Raw genomic sequence first — 21,819 nt, forward strand, 5'->3', positions numbered from 1 at the left:
AGCTGCTGGGTGACTTTGGGCTAGTCACAGTTCTTTGAAGTCTCAGCCCCACTCACTTCACAGAATGTTTGTTGTGGGGGAGGAAGGGAAAGGAGATTGTTAGCCGCTTTGAGACTCCTTTGGGTAGTGATAAAGCGGGATATCAAATCCAAACTCTTCTTCTTCTTCTTGGCAGGCCAGTTTTATGGGTGATCTTGCTTAACTCAGAACGAAGTGAGTGATTCCAAGGAGTGTTCATCCACGGATATAGAGGCCATGTCTGCACTATCCTTTTAGAGCAGACAAGGCAAAGAATCCTCGGAATTAGTTTAAGGATGTAGGGAGTTGTTAGGAGGCTTCCTCACAGAGCCACAATTTCCAGAGTGGTTAAACAATCAGCCCCTCTCCCCAGGGAACTCTGGAAACTGTAGTTTTCTAAGGAGAATAGGGGTTTTCCTAACAACACTCAGCATATTTAACCAACTAAAGTTTCCAGGATTCTTTGGGTTAAGCCATCCATATTTAAAGTGATATGATTCTACTTTATATGTATAGTGCAGACGGGGCCATATTTTAAAGAGGCCTTGCTGCATGAGCTCTTGCTTTGGAAAAGCTTTTGGGCAAGACACTTCTCTCAGTGAGTCTGACTCCATTTCTGTAGCTCAGTCAGTAGAGCATGAGACTCTTCATCTCAGGGTTGTGGGTTCAAGTCCCATGTTGGACTGAAGATTCCTGCATTGCAGGGGGTCAGACTGGATGACCCTTGTAGTTCCTTCCAACTCCAGGATTCTATGGTTCTACCACCAATTGCTTCATCTTTCCCATCACTGCTACCACCTATTTGCTTGCCAGGCAGAAAGCCAACAAGCAGACTGGCATCTCCTTCTCTCCACAACTCTCCACATGGGTGACCAAGCAAAAGCAGGCTGCAATGGTGAAGAGTAAGAGCAGGTCCCGGGGACTCTTGTCAGTGGCCCCTCTGCCTGCTGGGATGTGGGCCCTTAGCAGTTGCGAGCCCTGAATATTCGTTCCATGCATTACGCTACTCATGCGAAAAGAACTGTTCCGAAGCATGCCTTTTTAATGTATAAAAGTACCACTTAGAAATGAGGTTTCTCATATTAAAACGATATCTCCTCCTGGCACTTTACATGTTTTGACAGCCTCTTGGGAAATAAGCAACCATTAACTGGAAGCCATGCTTTGTCTTTCAGTGATGCATGGCAGACGCCACATAAAGTTCGGAGCTTCACATCATCATCATCCTGGAACGGAGCTCCAGTGTGCTGGAAAGGATAACAACATCCAGCGCTGCCACTTAATTATCCTTGAAAGTGCATTCAGAAGGCCCTTTTCTCCATCTCCAGGTTTGAGCCAGATAATTCTATTTACCTGTGTTGACAGATTTTCCTGTCTGAAACAAATCATTCTGCAAACTCTTTGCTTGATTCATGGACATTGTTTTAGCTTACAAGACATATCTTGCATGGAAAACAAGCCCAAGCTACTGGGTTCTGAAGCAGAAATGCCTTCACAACAATAACAACAAATAAATAAATAACAACCCATTGTTTACATCTACTTTTTGATGCAGTTTTAGCTTGTCATTTACCATTTCCACAGCACTGTTACCATTTATTACTGTAATCATTTACATAGCACCATCAATTTGACCAGTATAAGAGGACAATTCTCTGTCCTTCAGGACACAAGCTAACACAAAGAAGGGAACAGGGAGATGGACATCGATGTACTGTCAATGTACATGCTGCTTTATGGGGGATAATATAGGCAACAAAACAATACTCTTTCCCTAGAAGCCTGCAGTCCAAATGTTGACAGAGCAGGAGGTAACAGATGAAAGGGTGGGAGGAAAAGAAAAGACCAGAGTAATAAAGGATGGATATATACAATGGCAGTCACACATGCTCAAGCTTAGATTTGGATTGGAAAGAGCTGAGCAATAATGCCCCTGTTCAAAACTCAGGGTGCCTTAAGGCGATCTGACTCTATCTGCTCCCACTGGCTCCCCACTATCTCCAGCAAATACTACAACTCTGTTTGGCCCTACTGCCCCTGGTGGCGAGTTGCTGGGGATGTTGCCCATTGCAGGGACTGCAGAACTGAAGTCCCTCAAGTTGGAAGTGAAACATTCAACTTGTGGCCAGTGAGCACATTCAGTCATGCACTGTATTGCCAATATGAAAACTCTGGAATTAGAGGGAAGGAGCAAGATTGACGTGTATGCAAATTCCTGCTCTTACCTTCATATCCACACAGATCTCATTTGAAGACTCATTAAAGGCCCCTTCAAATCTGGGGTGAAATGCTTTTCTGGTGCTGCCCACTTTTGACATAGGTCCTTGCCTAGCCTGAGTATTCACTGCTGGGCTTAAGTGTTGTAGCTCAAATGAAAGTAATGAGGACACTGTAGTCTGTATATGCCTTCAACTAGAACAGTATATGTTTTGCTTCGGAGCAAACAGGAGAGTGTGCCAAACCATCTTATTACACGCCTCTGGCTTAAAGAAGAAATCCTTGGAACAATCTAAGCTGATGCCTAATTACTTTTCTTTCTTTTTTTACCATTTGTAATATATCTACCATGAAAATATGCATAAAATGAATGATGAAGTGACTAACTGTAGGGCTAGATTACAGCACCTGTGTTTCATTCAATGGGATGAATAGGATGCATGTGTCAGAAAGGGGTGGTTTGTTGATGAGTAATAATAATAAATTCACAAGACACAACGGAGCTGCACTGAGCATCCCTTCCATAAATTGTGCCTGCTCTGGGATTGCTCATAGATGAAGAGCAGAATACACACACACACACACTAAAGTTAGTTGTTCTTGAGCAGCTCAGTAGTAGAGCACAAGATTTGCACCTCTAAGTCCCTAAATTCAACACCAACATCTATAGCAATGGCTGCAATGTTTTCTTAATACAGCATAAGGCTAGTGTTGAATATGATTTAGCACTGGGATAGGATTGGGTTCTTCAGTTTAGACATTACACTTTCCATGTTGATATTATCCAGAGTCTAAGACTGCAACCCTAACTCCACTTACTTGGGAGTAAGCCCAGTTGAATTCAATAGGCCTTACCTCTGAGTAGATATAGTTGGGATTGCATGTAATCTCTTTTTTTATATATAAATTTTTTTATTGATTTTTCCAACACATAATAAAAGACAAACACATTACAAAACAAAAACATACACCACATTAAACATATACCGACTTCCCCATACCTCCCTTTCGCTGCATCCTTATTCCAAAGTTCTTTAGCAACCCTTTGATCAGTTTATCTATTGATTCCCTTTCATTAAATTTCTTTAGACTTAATAATTACAGCTGTATTTCTCTACTTCTTACCCCTTGACATCTCAACACTCCTCAATTTTACAACAGTTTTTAAGATATAATTTGAACTTCTTCCAGTCCTCTTCCACTGTCTCTTTCCCCTTGGGATTGCAGTGGCTCAGTTTCTTAAGGGTTGGATCCCAAAAGTTTGCTTATGTGCCTTGCTTTTTAAATAAACAAATTTACCCAAAAAAGCAAAATAAGCATATCCTTATCCAATATCTCCCAAACTATAGTTAGCATTTCTTCCATCTTACATTTTTATATAGAAAAAAGAAATACAGTGGTACCTCAGGTTACATATGCGTCAGGTTACATATGCTTCAGGTTACAGACTCTGCTAACCCATAAATAGTGCTTCAGGTTAAGAACTTTGCTTCAGGATGAGAACAGAAATCGGGCTCCAGTGGCGCAGCAGCAGCAGGAGGCCCCATTAGCTAAAGTGGTGCTTCAGGTTAAGAACAGTTTCAGGTTAAGAATGGACCTCCGGAACCAATTAAGTACTTAACCTGAGGTACCACTGTAAAAGGGGGGCATTCTGAATTCCTTGGGCTCATATCCTGGCAAGTACGTTTACGAGCTCAGGCACAATCCTATGCAGAGGTACTTATTTATTATAACTGGGTTAACTATTGCACTTGGTAGTAAACCCCAGTGAAATCAGTGGGGCTCAATTCTGAGTGTGTGTGTGTGGGGGGGAACCACTGTGTCTACATTTGCTTAAGCGTGCTTACATCTCAGAATCTGTTTTGATGCATGTTTTCCAATTGCACGGTTTACTGAGGCTGTTGTCTCCTTCCTCCCCACCCCCCTTATACAAGATTTTTTTAAAAAATCAGCATTTTTAAAAGTGCCTTGGTAAAATGACACACACACACACAGCTCTGAAGGTAGGAGAGATGCTATCCCCTTTGTCAAACCCCTTCCTCACCACGCTACCCCTCCAAGCGAGGCCCCTGGAGGAGCCAACCACAATTTTTTGGACTATCGGTTTATTGTGTGGTAGTGCAATATAGTAGGCCCTTTCTTCGACCGACCTCTCCCCCACCCCCGTCTCCTTTCAGCATTTCAGCAGAAGCAGCTCCGCCGCGAGGGGTGTGCGGAGCTGACCCTCGGCATCTTCACCCTGAGCAATGTGCAAAAGCATCCCTCGCGCCCTGCGAGCCTCGCGGCCTTTGACGGCGGCGAGGCAGAAGCAAGGCGAGCGCAGCCGGCTTCAGCTTCCAGCCGAGCCCGGCCTTCTCCCCGCCCGCTCCATGTTTCCCCCTCCCCGCCCTCCTCACAGCGCGAGAGGGAACAAAAAACAGGCCCTTCCCCGGCCGCTCCCGCTTAATCTCCCTCCACCCACCGGTTGCCCGGCCAACAAGCCAGACAAGCAGGTGATCCATTGACAGGGAGCAGATGGTCTCCCGCCGAGGTAAGCGAGGCCCAACAAAGAAACCATATTGATCATATTGCTCCTTTCCTATTCTTCGGATGCAGCGTCAGGGCTCGGGACGTTTTCTCACTCGAGCTCCCTCCTTCCCGCCGCGCCGGGCCTGCCTGCATCTCCCTCTCACACACAGGGCGACGCTGCTCCGCCTCCCCCTTGGAGAGCGGAGAACCAAGCAAGGCCTTGAAGGGCTGCCTCAAGCGGAGCTGCAAATGGCGCGCTTCCTTCCTTCCCTCCTTCCTCTTTGCCTAGGGCGCCTATAGCCAAGTATTTTAGGCTCCTGAGGCAAAGCGCCCCACAAAATACTTCTTCCCTCATCCTGACAGGGAAAAACGCCACAACGGTTCAATCGCAAGGTGTTGTCCTTTCCATAGCTGTCCACTTTCAGATTTGAAAATACAGTGGTACCTCGGGTTACATATGCTTCAGGTTACATACGCTTCAGGTTACAGACTCCGCTAACCCAGAAATAGTGCTTCAGGTTAAGAACTTTGCTTCAGGATGAGAACAGAAATCGTGCAGTGGTGGTGCAGCGGCAGGAGGCCCCATTAGCTAAAGTGGTGCTTCAGGTTAAGAACAGTTTCAGGTTAAGTACAGACCTCCGGAACGAATTAAGTGCTTAACCCGAGGTACCACTGTAAGGGATCAGCAGCCTCCCCTGTCCCGGGGACAGTCTACGGGATATCTAACAATCTGGGATAGCAGCGGGATCGGGGCTGGAATAAAGGAATTTCCCGCAAAAAAGGGGAAGGTTGACAGTTATGGTCCTTTCATGGTGCCCCAAAATCAACTGTTGACACACCATCAGGGCCAGATTTAGGTTTGACGAGGCCCTAAGCTACTGAAGGTAATGGGGCCCTTTATATGTCCAGCTGTCCTTTGTCAACTACAAATCGTGTTTTTGTGTTGAATATATGCTATATGGACCTAATAGGTATCTAAATCCATTTGCACATGTTGCCATGCAACCAGTCCATGAAGAATGTAGGCACCCTATATATAGAAATGAGCAAACCAGTGATATTTTAGGGAGCAGGCTAGCAGGTGGGGCCCATGACTTACGTCATAGGAGCCTACACAACACAACACTGTTGCTGTATGTAGGTTTTATTTTATTTGTTTTTTATCTTTTATTTTGGAAATGTACATCCAGTTCCCCCCCCCCCCCCTTAAGAGAGTGGGGCCCTAAGCTATAGCTTATTTAGCTTATACGTAAATCCGGCACTGCACACCATACATCTAAACTGTAGTTTGTTAATGGGGTGCTGGAGTGGTGGCTCTGAGTGCTGGAGTGGTGGCTCTGGAGTGGTGGCAAACTACAGTTCCCAAGATTCTTGGGGAGAGGGGCGAAAGTTGTGTGCTTTGGGTGTGTGGTGTGTATGCAGCCTCAGTTTCTGCCTAATGGCAGGGCCAGCTGCTTCACAGTTTAATGGATGTATTCCTCGTTTCCCACAGCCTAAGGAAATCTTGAAGCGACGGATCAGGGCAACTTCTGTTCCGTTAAGGATTTGATGCCCTTGAGGTAAGGAGAAGAAAGTCATACGCTTGGAGGCACCCTTCCATTCTGTCACATAAAACCACACTTGTGAAAAAGTGGGAGGGGAGGCCGTCATACATTTTGCTGCTTGAGATAGAGTAGCAAATAGAAAACCTCACCCCTGTCATGGGTGTAGCCAAGGGGCGGACAAGGGGTACAGCTGCTCCCCCTAAAACAATACAAATCTGAGGTTCTGCCCCCTAACTCCCATGACCCCTGTTGAGGTACATGGTACTCAGGACTGGCCAAATTATTTTGGCAGCTCTGCTTACTGGCACTGTAATAAATCAAATAGCTAACCATTTGCTGCCCTTTCATGACACCCCAAGTTAGCTTCCTAAGGTGTCTGTCGTATTCTGGCATGGTTCATAAAAGCTGAGCCAAAATACGGCTAAGTATGAAAGGTATAACTGGAGAGGAGATCATGGCCACTTTGTCCTCCCTCCTCTGCTTCTGCAAACTAAGGCATAGTTTGGCTTCACATCTGATCCAAAAACAGTCTCATACGTTATCTCCCCATGGCAAACTTTGTCTAAACCTTGTGCTTTGTTGAATGACACACTGAGGGCTCATCTTTGTCCCACCGCTTTCCCCCATGGTTTAGTGCTGAAGTGGAACAAACAGCAACCACATTTTCTGTGGATTGCCGTTTGTTCCAATTTAGTGCTAAAGAGCATGTTTTCCAGGGGAAAATGGCGGAACAAAGGCAAAACTGCAAAAGACACATGCTTAGAAAGAATGGGCCAAACAGAAAACCACTCAGATCCATGCTTTCTAGGCACAGGACAAGCAGAAGTGTGCATAAGCCCCAAGTCCCCCCAACTTTTTTTTTGCCATAGACTGCTTGAAAATTGCTGAGGGCTTTGGCTCTTCATGATTTTTCTGCCTGTTGTACCAACTATAATGTGCTGCGAAAGGTGCTATACAATTTTAAATTGTATTTTTACAGACAGGCCATGGACCACCTGAATGAAACACTCTTAGACCACAGTTCGGGTCTTCTAATCTTTAAGCGCTAAGCTCATAGCAGCATAGCAGTAAGAGGACTGGGAGAGGAGCAAAGCAGCCGCGTTTCTCTAGGAACCCACATGCTTTTTTGTTTCTGACGAAACGTTTGGCTTAACAGCACATATGATTCAGGTCTGTGTCTAATAATAGGGCTGACCCAGCTTTTTCCTCATCTGGGGTTAGCTTTTCTTTCATCCCATATTACTCTTTAATGCTGCTGCTTTGGCATTCTATAAACCCTCTTTCTCATGACTGGCTCAAGACATTTTAGCACCATGAGTGGCATCATGGCAAAATTTGAGTGCGGTGTCCCAGGATCCTTTACAGTGTATCAGAGAGTGGCACAGGGTTCATAGGAACACAAGATCAGGAGCAAAACTGGCATAGCTCTGTGTATTTTATTGATTATGGGAATTCATATTCTACTGTTCAGACAAATATTCAAGGCAGCTTCCTGTGTAGACCTTCCTGAGTTCCTGAGGTAGTTGATTCCAATGGAAGGTTGTGTGCCTGTGTGTTGGCAAATTGCAAGTCTTCAGAGTGCTGCAAATTGCAGCCTGGGGTGGGGGCATGATGGAAGGAGGGGTTTTCCTTTTCTTCTGTTGCATTTTCTTGCTATTTGCCCTGTTATACTTATTGAGTTTTCATAACACTAGATTGTGTGTATGTTTGGGATTTTCACTGAGAAAATGGCACAGGGGAATGCGTCAAGCCCTCTGTATGTGCACCATAGTCCCAGTCCAAATGGGAACCCCACATTGCTTCAGTTTTCAAAAGGCTAAAGAGTGAGATGCATTCACACACATCTGTCTCATCTATTTTGGCCCTCAGACCCAATCCATTGAACCAAATATTTCTTTGTTAAAACATGCCCTCCTTGAGACAGAAGAAAGGAAAGGAAAATGGCCCTATAGATTATCTCCCTGCCCCCAGTCACTTTATTCAAGTCTGGATGCTTATGAGGGATATTTGGAGGCTCTCCGACTGTACAGTCTTTCCCTCCTTCTCAACCATTTATCAGGACCGACTCAGTATTCACTGCTGTGTAGCAAATTGTGATGATACCAACAAGGAAAGCTTGAAAAATGGTTAGCTCCTGTTCACAATTTTGCGTCCTACTTTCATAGCTGTCACATAAATTCACCGCAAGCTTTGCGCTAAGACAAGAGAGAAGAATTTTTTAAAAAAAGAAATAGTCTGAAAACAACAGTGACAAAACCCAAGGGCACAGTTTGCTACGGTGTCTGCACTTGTTTGCAGGTGGTTCTGGAAACCATAACTACAGTAGCTGCTTCTAGTGTTATCACAAGTAGTTGCTGTATAGCTTTTAAGATAAATTTACTCTCCCTTCCCCCCAGTCCATTTTACAGTAAATAAAAATGCCCCAAAGGCCTTTTATTTCCCTAAAAGGGTGAAATGTGTGTGTGCGTGCGCACCCCCTCCCCATACACACATGCAAGAAAGAAATGAAAAGAAACAGGTTCTGTGAATAAAGGCCAGACAATGCAGGGTCACAAAGCTGTCTCAACTAATGTCATAGTGGAGCTGCTGGGCCAGCTTACAGAGGACTGCTTGTTCCTTGATGTTTATGGTGATCGGTATAACGCATGTAACACTTTGCGAGTAGTTTTAGGACAAGTGGAAAAGAAAAGGTCTTTCACAATAACCTCTTTTCTGATGCATTTGGAGCATTATGTGCTCCCAAACACCTGTGGTTGACAAAGAAGGAGCTGGGCGAGACAAACATAAATAAATAAATAGAGGGAACAAGAGATTGTTTCGGTGTATGCAGCCCCTCTCTTCTGAGCACAACAGAGCTTTTAGCTTTAAAATGCTCCTTAAGTTAGTCTTTTATGAACTTCAGTAATGGACAGCAGCACAAGAAGCAGAGGGTAATTTAAAGTGATGGCAAAAGTTTTGTTCTGCAAAGGTATTTCAAAAGATGCGATGCTTTAATGCCATTTGAAAACATTTTCTCTGTGTTGTGCTTTGTTTTATTATTTACAGCCAGGCCTAGCCACAAGTGCCTAGCAGTCTTTGTAGACTGGAGAATTTTGCAGCATAAACCACAAACACTAAACTATTCCATGGAAAAGACTGGTTTGTAAAAGAAATACATACACAGAGGCACCCTTACTGGGAAGAAAACTTCATTGATCTCAGTGGCGCTTCTAAATAAACATGCCTAGTATTGCACTGTTTGGGTGTAATAAACGTATCTTTCAATAAGTGTACTCAGTGATGCTTACTTCTGAGTAGATGTATAAGGGACCACTGCTAGGCATCAGTTCCTATGTATGCATATCTAGAAGTATATTCACTTGAAAAAATGAGTGAGACCCACCTCAAAGTAAGGATGGAGAACAGAGAATAAATATATTTCTGTAATTTTTTAAAAAGAACATATTACTATAGTAAGTTCTTTTTGGACAGACAAAGTTAGGAATCCAGAAAATCCAGATTCAGATAGATTTGATGTAGTTGCACAACTAATATGCAAAGTTAGAGCTGTATCACACCTTTACTTTTGTAAAGTATCACTGACTTAATTCTGGTGTCCGCCCAGTGCCAAATCTGTACGGCTACCCACTTCCCCGCCCAGTGCTGGTGGTGGTGGGGAATGAAGGGGAGAAACATATGGGAGAGAGATGTTTTGCTGCAGCTGGGTCAGAGGAATGTGTCCAGTTGTGCTGCTGCAAGTGCACCATGCTGTTGCTTCTCTCTGCACTCCTCACAGCAGTCATTCTCCTCTGGTCACTGCTATGGATGCATGACCTGATTGTTACTCTCCACACACTGCAGTAATATGCAAGGGATTTCCTTTGTTCTAATGCCAGGGTGGGAAAACTATGACCCTCCAAATATTCTTCAGTTCCCATCAGCCCCAGCCAATATGACCAGTACTAGCAACCAAGCTTTATGGGTATGTTTAGCCTGGAAAAGAGAAGACTGAGAGGAGATATAGGCATCTTCAAATATCTTAAAGGCTGTCACATGGAAGATGGGGCAAACTTGTTTTCTCCTGCTCTGGGGGGCGGGGGGCAGGACTTGAACCAATGGCTGCAAGTTACAAGAAAGGAGAGTCCAAATAAACATCAGGAAAAACTTTCTGATAGTAAGAACTGTTCGACAGCGGAAGAGACTCCCTTCATTGGAGGTTTTTAAGCAGAGGTTGGGTGGCCATCTGTCCTGGATGCTTTAGTTGAGATTCCTGCATTGCAGAGGGCTGGACTTGATGACCCTTGGGGTCCCTTTCAACTCTACAATTCTATGATTCAAAAGTCAGGGGTGATGGGAGTTGCAGTCCAGCCAGCAGCATTTTGAGTGTAACAGTTTCCCCACCCCATCTAGACCAAAAATGGTTTGAACTACTGTACTATTGTTTCAAAAGGTAGATACATAAGGATAAATATCAGGTTTCCATGTAATAATTTCATATATTTCAAACATATTATTAGATTGTGAGAAATGGTTAAATAATTGTAATAAAGAAAAATGATTTGATGCTGCTTCATCTATAACTAGTCAGGAAAGCACACATAATCTTCTTTACAATTTGCACAGCTAGAATGCTTTCTATTGAGATCAGGTTTATTTTCAACCTTCTGGGGCAGGAATAAGGTTTTATATCATGTCATTGAGGTTGGTAGCATTAGAAATAAAGGGAAAATAAAGGGAAATTTAGCATGGAAACAGATGTTGTAATTTAGCATGGTATGGGGTCCAGTTTGGATTATTATATGGATTTTAAAAGCTGTGATTCAGGGCACTGGTTCCCAGAGTAAAATCATGCTGTTTAGGATTGTCTTGAAGGAGAATCCTCAATTTATGAAGGTCATAAAGCAAGGGATTATACAGATAGGTTTTCACAAAATATCTGATCTGAAGCTCATTGAAATCAGCAGGAGTTTTTAACTCCAGCTTTAAACAAGTAATGAATTGAACCACCAATGCATTATTTATATTAAAGTATACTTTTCTGAATCAGACTGTTAGCAAATCAGATGTTTTAACCAGGGGGCATCTCAAGCTCTTTCAAGATTGCAGGAAAAGTAAAATATGTTTACTTGAGAAGCTGAAGTAGAATTCAATGATGTCCAAACAAGAGATGAAAATATACTTATTATATACAGCATACATCCGTCACAATCCCCAACTAAATGCAATAAATAATAATAAAATAAACTGAAGCAAAGCCTAAGTGAGAGACCTTGTGGGGTAGTGGTTAGTGTAAGGGACATAAGCTAAAGAGCCCTGGATTCGAATCCCCACAAAGCATACTTGGTGATCTTGGTCTAGGCATTCTCAGCCTACCATACTTCACAGGGTTACTATGAACATAAAAGGAGAGGTGTCTTGCATACCACCCTGAATTCTTAAGGAGAGTAGGATAAAGGTTGTCAGGGTGACAAATCTACAGAAAGTGGAAGAGGAAACTTAGTAATAAGAAATTACATGCAGATTTGGGAGAGTGTGCTCTAAGTCAGAGATGTGCAATGTGGTGCCCTCCAGAAATTGAACTATAACACTCCCCTTCAGCCCCAGCTAGCATCAGCAGTGGTCAGGGGTGTTGGAAGCTTTAGTCCAAAAGCATTGAAGGGCAGGTATTGACCATTCCTCATTTTTCTGAATGAAGGATAGTTAATCAGTAGCCAGTGTGGTTGTCATAAAATCAGTGTGCTGTGTTCAGACCTTCTCATCACAGTCAGCAATCTGGCTGTTGAATTCTGCACTAGTTGTAGTTTTTGAACTATCTTCAAAAGCAGCCCAGTGTGTAATGCATTACAGTAATCTAACTTATAGGTTATCAGAGCATAGACAACTGAAGCTAGGTTATAGGGCTGGGAATCACCCTTGCTTGAAACCCTGGAGAGACACTGTCAGTTAGCTAGGGGAACTGAAGCATAATGTAGCTTCCTAAAGTTCTATATTGCATTTGCTGAGGTATATTCTGAATTAAGTTTTTCCAAATATGTCATTAACCAGCAGAACCAACATGCTCTGAAATCAGTGGAGCCCAGGCTGCTGTAGAGTAAATGAATAAAACTTGCAGCAGGCAGAAAAGAAGAGCCTTCAGCAATGTGTGATAGTGAGGTGCATGTGCTGGTAAAAGTTTTGGGGTTGTTACAAGCCTGTATCTATCTTCCCATATGAAATGTTGGAGGGTATGCAATGATATCCTATCATGGACACAGCAGCTGACATTTTGGGCGGCTGGTTCCATGAGAGCAAACCCACTGGTGTCTCCCACCCCTAATTTGACAAGTAAGTGAAGAAACATTTCATACCTCAGAAGGCTGTGTTGTAGAATGTGGGATGGTTCTCCGCTCTCTGATGTTTCCCCTCAGTTACTTAGCAATGGCTAATCAAGATATGCACACACCATATTGTTTTACGTGTTTGACTAGGACCCTGACAGATTAATAGGAAGGGTAAATAGCAGGCCTCTCCGTGGTGGCTCAGTGTGGGCTGGCAGGGCTGACTGCTGCCAGACTTTGTTGTAGCTGCACAGAGGAAGCTGCAGCAAAAGCCTGCTGGGGCAAAGTGACCCAGGTCATTGGTATTTGTTTCTCATCTCTATAGAAAACAATTGTCCCCTCAATGGAAGACGGCTTTCCGAAATGATGTGGTTCCACAGGAGAGGAAGCAAGTTTGCTTCCAGAGGAGTATAAAGACATGGATGTACACAAAAGCTTTAGAAAGCTTTAGAAACTACTGAATGCCATGCAAAATTTGGGGGATGGTGGATCTGGAAAATTATTTTTACAAATTTTTCTATTTGAAGCAGCAGATAATCTAATGATTATTGCTGTAGGACTTCTGAAAATTGTCTTCTTCCTTACTCTGGACATCCTTGGTGGTGGCGGCTGTTTCTTTTCATGCCTATTTGTGTCATGGTGTAAACTTTCTTCATTCCATACACGTTTCTAAAGCAGTCTAAAAGCATGTTTCCCCATAGGAGCTTAGTGTAAGAAGTACTACTGTAGTGACTGTCTTCCTGGTTAATATACTTAGCAAAATTAAGCTTTTAAACCAAATCACGTTAAGTTTTAAACACATCACTTATTTTCACACATTTATTTGTATAGCATGGATGTGTGATTGTATAGCGGAACTGTGCCTACACTTTCTGGATGCTGTCCTCCATATGTTCATCCAAACCTATGAACAGTGCCTACACCTGTGTCTTTTATAAAAGCAGGAAAGAAAAAAGAGAAAGATGTTTATGGTGAGAAAGAGCCAATGAGGATATGTGGAATAGGGCTTTCTTCGGGGTAACTGAGACCTAAGCACAAGAGCACTCTCCCCTCCTTTGGTGTCCAGCAACTGGTATTCAGAAGCATTATGTATAGCTATCATGGGTAGTAGCCATTGATAACCTTCTCCTTCATGAATTAGTCTAATCCATCTAATTAAGGCCATTCATGTTGATGACCATCACTGCCTCCTAAGAGTGAGTTCTAGAGTTTAACTCTGCACTGTGTGAAGAAGTACTTTCTTTTATCTCTCCTGAATCTTCCAAGACATAAAGTCATAGCTAGGAGTCTAGGACTCAGCTGCCCAACACAGCTTGGACTACTGTCACCCCAGCAAACTAAGCCCAGCAGGGTCCCCTGACAGAAGAATGGGACCAGCAGAGGACTCATTGCCCTGGCCCCATCAACTTCAGCCTGGCCTAGAGGCCACTTGTCAAGCACTTTTGCAAAAACAATGAGGTTTCCCTGGATATTGTGTACTTTGCCTAGTAAGTGGCTAGAAAGAGATTGTCCCTTTCATTGGTTGACCACTTCCTGTGATTCCTTTGCTTCTGCTAACAGATACTACAACAGTCCTAGGCAGTGCAGAACAGAAACATGAGATGTTGTAGCCTTGGCTTACATTTCTTTTGCTTTGCTTTGGTTCAGTTGCTGTTGCCCGTAGCTCCATCCTTTCCAAGACTTTCATATCTGAGGCACAGTGTTAGCCAGCATGATGCGCTCCTGCAGTTGACATCCCTGATCATTGACTATGTTAACTGGGGCTGGTGGCAGTAGAAGTCTAGCAACATCTGAACAGAGGCAGCTTTAGGAGAGTGCAACTGGTTTGGCTGCACTGGGCACAGAGCCTCATGGGTGCTGCAGAGGATGCCACAACTATTATTTAAATTGGAGCGAGAGAGATGGGCAGGGTGCTGAATTTTGGTGTCCCATAGGGTGGCACTTAAATTTGAGACCCCAAGGTCTGCCGCAGATCTGAAGGGCACTTACCTGTGACCTTGTTTCTGCTCTTCCTTCACTATTGACTTTGGTTAGGACCATAACTTTGTTACAACTTCCATCATGTGTTTATGACTTTGGTGGCTGACTTTAAAATCATACCCTTCAACGTTACACAAAAGGGACACTCAGAACCTAGCAGCCCAATGCCATGGCCTGGGTGATGGTGGTGGACAGTCCTTTTTTCCCCAGGGTGTCCTCAAGAGCACGCAGTACCGGCAACCCTCTTTTTTGTTGTTAAAAAGTGTGGCACTTACTGTAACACCTTCATGGTGAGTAACTGCACCTATTTTTCTAGAAAAAAAAGGCACTGGTGGTGGGTCAAAATAGTCCAGGCTTAAAGGTGGTAATCCATTTTCTCTCTCTCTGACCCCAGCAGCAGCCCACTTTCCCTCCCCTGCCTCCCTCTGGTTTCTCCATTTTCACCCACCTTGTTTCCCAGTTTCTTCTCATTTTTTCAGTTACTCCACCGTCAGCTGCTCAGGTTCCAATCTGAGCCTTGAAAAACACATGGAGTTGAGGAAGAATTGTGAAAGTGTGTGGCTTTTCCAGCTTCCTCTTTCAGCTTTATGTACATTTCAAGAGGTGGGGAAAGGTAACCATCTTCATTACCATGGCATGATGAAGAGGCCAGTACCCTTCCCAGAGATGCTTACTGGGTGCCTGCACTATGGTCTCTTAGATCCCAGGTGAATATCTTTTAATTCTCTCAGATGTTTAAAGCATAATGGCTGCTTCTATTTTAGCACTTTTCACAAACCCTTGCTGACTTTAGATTGTTTTTAGTTGCTGTTTTTAGTTTGTGTTGGTGTTCACTGTTTTGATTTATTTATCATTTGTTTCAATGGTTTTCAACTGTTTGCATTTTGTTTTATGTTTTTAATAAGCAAACTATCCAGGGAACTCAGTTATATTGGCAGTATACAAATGTAATAAATAGATAGGCACCCATGCATGCATGCATGCATGCAATAAATGAATAGACACCTGGTTTTCTCTTCTCCCTCCCTCCACTATTTATATTTTGGCAGACAAATGGATGGATGACTGATTAACTTACTAGCAGTGGGTAGTAGTAGTAGTTGTTTTTATAATATACATCTTGATGCTTATTAATGCATTAGCATGTGGGTGTAGAAGGCTCTGGAAGTTCCCTCCCCCCTAATATAGGGAGCTCTTCCTGCCTTTCTTCCCCACTCCTCTTTTCAAACTTTAGTTGTAGTTCCCAGCCATTGGGCTTGAACGAAGAGGGAAGCAGCTAATAGTAAATAGATATCATTTGCATGAAACTCCAAGGCTTTTACACGGAATGTGTTTTTTTGGGGGGGGGAATATCAGTGAGTGCATTTAGAATACTATATTGCACCAGCTTTTTTGCCTCAGATCACAGAACTACAAATTATGCAAGAAGTATATTTTACCCCTTTCTTTCTGCATAACCTAAACTTGGGCTGTGTACTTATACACAGCATACAATGGAAGTACCTTTTCCAACCCCAGAAAATCTTGGGAACTGTAGTTAAGAGTGTTAGGAATTATAGCTCTGTGAGGGGTAAACTAAAGTTCCCAGGATTCTTGGGGTATGTGTGTGCTTTAAATGAATGGTATGTATGTAGCCCAAGTATCCAAAGTACAGACTATTACATACACCAGCTTGCTAGATGTTAAATGTATAATGTCTGTGTTCCAATTTCATTTTAGGTGCTATAGGCAAGCAAACAAAAAATAGAGAGAGGCAACCATATCATATGGAGGTGTGTTTGTTTTGAGGAATGTGGCAGCCCAGCTAAAAGAGGGTAGTTGGAAGATAAGCAGCATCCTAGTTAATTTCTTAATAGAAAGGCAAATGTGGCTCTTTATCTAATAATTGTTTTCAATTTCTGTGTGGCCTTTTAGAACGAATCATGAAGTAACTAACCAGCTTCATTTCTTATGCCTGTGACTTTCAGCTAATAGAAATGTTAAGCGAATGAACGCATACAAAGAGAATAAAAAGTTTTATCTAGCTTTCCAGCACTGCCTGAAAAATGCCTCATCCAGCTATGCCGAGTGGGGAGCTGGCAAAACGGCTTATTTTAAAGATTCATGATTGGAGCTCCCGATAGAATCTGCCGTCTCCATAGAGCCAGGCCCTAGATTCCCCTTTAATGTAATTAAGCCTCAAGATTTATGAATACAAGAGGCCAGAACTTGATCCATGTTCATTTTCAATTACTGCGCTGAAAGGCCTCCATCCAGATGTCTCTATTTACAGCATTCAAACAGACGGGACCAGGGGCCTTAGGGGGGAGGGATCGCAAATTGTCACACTTGTTAATTCTTCACTGAGGATACTCAGCAGAGGTCTTGGCTTTGACCCAGTTACAAAAGACAGGGGTCTGCTGGAGCAAGTGCATCAATGATTAGAGGACTGACCCCATGACCTGCCCGAGTCCCTCCCTCTGCTTTGTAGGTATTTGTGTAATAATGGTGAGGGGGGCTTCAGTCCTTTTTTTAAATTTTAAATTCTGTTACAGTTCTAGGATACAGAAAGAAAGCAGCTAGCCTAGCTCTGATGTGAAAGACAAACATACATAATGAGAAGATCAACCCTCCCTTGGCAACAGTAACTGCTATGAAATGCTACAGGGGAAATACACAGTACTTAGTGACCCAGATAATTGGGCCTATTTTAGCAACATTGTTTTATTTTTCTTTAGAAGGTCCCCCCATCCCATGTTCCCAGAATCTGTAAATCAGCTTGGAATATTAGAACATAGTCTCTTTTCTTTGTTACAACTCAGGGTTTTAGGTATAAAATTTTAATTCCCCAGCCCTGAATTTGTGTAAGAATAAAAAGTGCAATATTTGTACTTTTAGTTTCTGTTTCCCATCTCCCCCACACCTGCTAAGCACAGACTAAGGATCCCTCTTGTTAAAAATATTGACTTTAAAATGTAGATTACATTTACAGAAAAAGAAATACAGCTTGCTGTGTGCCTGTCTTCAATTAAAAATGCTAACAGAACATACTGTGTTTCTCAAAAATATTGCCTCTACCATCTTCTTACAGCTCAGGAGACACAAATGCTACTTGTCTGCCATATGCCCTCATTAAATAGTCTTGTTGAGTTCTGCTAAATATGATTTGATTTCTTCTGTTTATTTATTTTTAAGTCCTTCAATAATTGCTGGTAGAGCTGTTCCCATGTCAGTCTTTTTGTAAGGTTTTGTGAGCTGGTTTATACGGCTAAAGCAGTACTCTTGAGGATGTGTACTGAACAAGGCTGGGTAGAATTTAGGCAGAAGTGGAAGTGGTTGCTGTTGGATGGATCAGCCTTTGCCAGCCTGGTGTCCTCCAGGTGTTTAGGACTGCAACTCCTATCAGGCCCAACCAGCTGATGGGGATGTCGTCCAAAACACCTGAAGGGCTCCAGGTTGGCCCAGGCTGCATTATATGATTACTCCATGATCCACCCATTTGCCCTTCAGAAAGCTGCTGCAACTGAGGCCCAGTTCTCACAAACATCAGGTAAGGAGCCAAACCTATTTTCTTGGGCTGCACCACCTCAGACTCCTCCATACATAAAATAAAATTCACCACATAAAAACTAGCATATCGGAGGAGAAGCTAGGCTAGAGCTCTTTCTCAAATCTAGCTTTCTATGTGCAAGGAATTCTTTCTGTGGAGGAGTTTCCATTCATGTTGTCCACCTGCTGCCTGACAATGGTGCATTCCAGAAACACACAAACCACCTGATCTGCTCTTTGTGGGAAGTTTGTCTACATGCATGCAGGCTGAGTTCTGATCTTGGGTGCATGGCTCGTTTGTGCATGACAATTGAATACCATTTGCTGGAAACCAGGGGAAGGGAGACTGCATCTGAGAACCCTGGTCAGGCCACGGTCCCCATTTGCATCTACACAGGTGCACATGTATGTGTGGCATTTGCACTTCATGACTTTGCTGTGGTATAATACCATTAGTTCTCATGCATTTCACTTCTTTCCTTGACTCAAGCCTCAAAGCTGTGCATTCCTGCTGTAGTTTTATCATGACCTCATACACTTGTTGGAAATTCCTTCGGAACAACTCTCGGCTACCATAGACACTGTGTGAACAAATATTGAGGCTAGCACTTCCCTTGAGTTCAGTGCTTTTGCTCCAAGATTTGCAATTCTACTATCCCACCATTTTTTTAAAAAAAGGTGTGTGTGATAAATGTAGCACATCCTAACAGATGCGAAAGAAGCAAAGACAAAGATACTTTCTATCCTTTCCTCCAGGAACTTGATCAGTCAACCTACTACAAAGAGGCCGTCATATGCTGTTGAAATCATATATTCTCCTAAAGACCAGAAAACTATAAAAAATATAGCAGGATGGATGACCGGGAGATTAAGCTGCTACTTGCTCAGGAAGATGTTATGATGCCAATAAAACTAAAGAAATTAACTTTGGGTAAGAGAAGTATAAACTATGATTGCCATGAATTCAGAAATGAAGGTGGGTGTCAGGTAAAGCTTCTAGGTGCTTTAATGTCTGCTTTAGTCTTTCTGGTAAAACAATGTGGCATAGATTATAATTAAATAAACATTATCAATATAAGTACAAGTAAATATTTAGAATTTTACACATATTACACTGACTTGTTGAATGTTCTTTTTGATTCCCGACTAGCCATTCATGATTTATGCTTTCAAGATAAATTATCATTTGTGCAGTGATATATATAAATCATATGATCAGTTATATACTGTATACACTTCTATACCATGTGTCCCACTATATATTGACCCAAATCTAAATAATTTTACTTTATTTTGTCTATTCTTAGGTGTTACCTTGTGAGGGTATTGACTATTTACCTCGAAAGGCAACCTTTGGTAGCACATGACTCATCATCTCAGGGTTGTGGGTTCGATCCCCACTTTGGACAAAAGATTCCTTCATTGCCGGGAATTGGACTAGATGACCCTCATGGTCCCTTCCAACTTGATGATCCTATGATTTCCTGTGAAATGAGGCAGTTATGGTGAATTCCCTTAAAAGTAATGAAATCAGGCGGAAGGACACATGAAATTAGGCAGAGTGGCCAGTTAGGGTGAGGGCCACATGTAGCTCTAACAGTCCAGGTTGTCCACCTCTGCTCTTAAGTGATGGACACAAGTGGCTTAACATTTGTGGAATGCTCTCTCAAGGAGGCTCATCTGGCAACATCTTTATTCATTTTTACATGCACAAACTTTCCTTTTTACCCAGGCGTTTGCTCCTTAATTTGAAAGGATTTAAAGTATTTGTGGCCTCTTGGGACAGGATCTGTAAGTCTTTTAGTATTTCCGTTGGGTCTGTAAGTTGGTTTGATTCCTTTCCATGAGTAAAGCAACTAAATAATTTAAAGTGGGACATACTAGCAAATCTTCAGTTGTTCATATATGGGAATAAGCAGCTCACACATGCAAATTTACCATTTGATGAATGTGATGGCAGGTGACAGGCTTGCATATGTCTAACAGTTCAGTGATTTCTTGCTGTTAATTAAAATGAAGACAAATCCTTCTCAGGTGTTCCAGGTCACAGGCAAGAAGTCAATAGCATGTCCCTTCAATTAAACTTTCAAACTGTACATTGTGGCTCTGGAGGCTACATTGATTGCTGCTGACGATGTTGTAACTTATGGGTAGGCAAAGTAAGGCCCGGGGGCCGGATCAGGCCCAATCGCCTTCTAAATCCGGCCTGGGAATCAGCGAGCTTTTACGTGAGTAGAATGTGTCCTTTTATTTAAAATGCATCTCTGAGTTACTTGTGGGGCCTGCCCGGTGTTTTTACATGAGTAGAATGTGTGCTTTTATTTAAAATGAATCTCTGGGTTTTTTGTGGGGCATAGGAATTAATTCATATATTTTTTTCAAAATATAGTCTGGCCCTCCACCAGGTCTGAAGGACAGTGGACCAGCCCCTTGCTGAAAAAGTTTGCTGACCCCTGTAATGTAACCTGTGCAGATGCAGGACGTGTGTTCATGCACTTTCCTGAATATAGTGGAACTAGATTAGAGTAAATGCAGTCAAATGCTGCCTGTGTCCCAGCATGTTACCGGGGAGAAAATAATGTGCTCCTTCATGCCGTTTGGTTTGGCTGGAAGTGAAGCCAGAAGCATGACCTTTGGATATTTATGGAGAGGCTATATAATTATCTTTCTTCTCAGCTGACCTAAGATTGTCCAGCTATGGAAAGCAAGTGCTCTTAGTATTGATTTTATCTTAAGGATTTTATCATAGGAGGAAAGAAGAAGCTGAAGTAGGGGATTTTTTTGTAATTAGGTGACTCAGAAATTGAATAAAATAAAATATACAGTTGGCTACAAAATGGACTATCATTCTCTTAAAGTTTACGTTAATATACTAGGGAGTTTTTGCAACTGCACACAGGTCTTATTCTTTAATACAATCTTCCATAACCTGGTACCCTTCACATGGGTGTGCTGGCTGAAGCTGATAGAAGCTGTAGTGTAGAGCAGACCAGGTTGGAGAAGGGTGCTTCAATAGTATCTCCAGTGCTGTATGCAAATCAGCAAAAACAGTTGGCACATATTGATAATCCATCATGAAAAGCTTGAGTGGATCCCACTTTCACCCACAAGGACCTGGTGTTTTATCACTATATTGCCTGTAAAATTGGAATGTAATGCTTGCATGCATAAGAGTCAGAGTTCCACTGCTTGTGAGGTGATGCAGTGGAAGAAAAATGCTTCTGTCATTGAGTGAGTGACTGAGGGAGAGGTGGACACTACATGGACGCAGTGGTGGCATGGGGTTGCTATGTCAGACATGGGGCTGGTGAACGGCTGGTGTCAGTTGCCTCTACTGGGTACTGTCCCAATAGTGATGTGCCTTTTACTCTGTTTTTCACAATGTGTGGGTGAGAAGGAAGGGTAAGGGAAACAAATGGAGGAATAGGGTAGGGTGGGGAGTTTGTGGCCAAATAATTTTGATACCTGTGGGCTGTGGCTGCAATCCTATTTACACTTCCCTGCTAATAAGTCTCACTCAACTCAATTGGATGATTTTCTTCTGATTAGGTCTGCATAGAATCACACTGTTGGAATATCTAAGCAAATTTAAAGGTTTCTTCTCTTCATATTCCATCTTTGTAAAGTTAGGTAAGCTTCAGATTCTGATGATAATCCTGGATAAAACTCTTAACAAAGGGTAACCATCACAAATATGAGCAACTTCCCACAGAACTGTGTTTGCACTA

General features: G+C 42.7%; 1 long non-coding RNA gene across 1 annotated transcript in view; it reads left to right on the forward strand.

The window, feature by feature from the left end:
- Positions 1-1,358: 1,358 nt before the first annotated feature.
- LOC309379358 overlaps positions 1,359-21,819 on the forward strand; it is a 150,147-nt gene continuing 129,686 nt past the window's right edge. The window contains exons 1-3 of the long non-coding RNA XR_014172443.1: positions 1,359-3,118; positions 3,463-4,138; positions 4,170-4,765. This is a non-coding gene — a long non-coding RNA (uncharacterized lncRNA). The remainder of the gene's footprint in view (positions 3,119-3,462; positions 4,139-4,169; positions 4,766-21,819) is intronic.

Source organism: Podarcis melisellensis (assembly GCF_964234715.1).
Source record: "Podarcis melisellensis genome assembly, chromosome: 10".
NCBI classification, from domain to species: Eukaryota; Metazoa; Chordata; class Lepidosauria; order Squamata; family Lacertidae; genus Podarcis; species Podarcis melisellensis.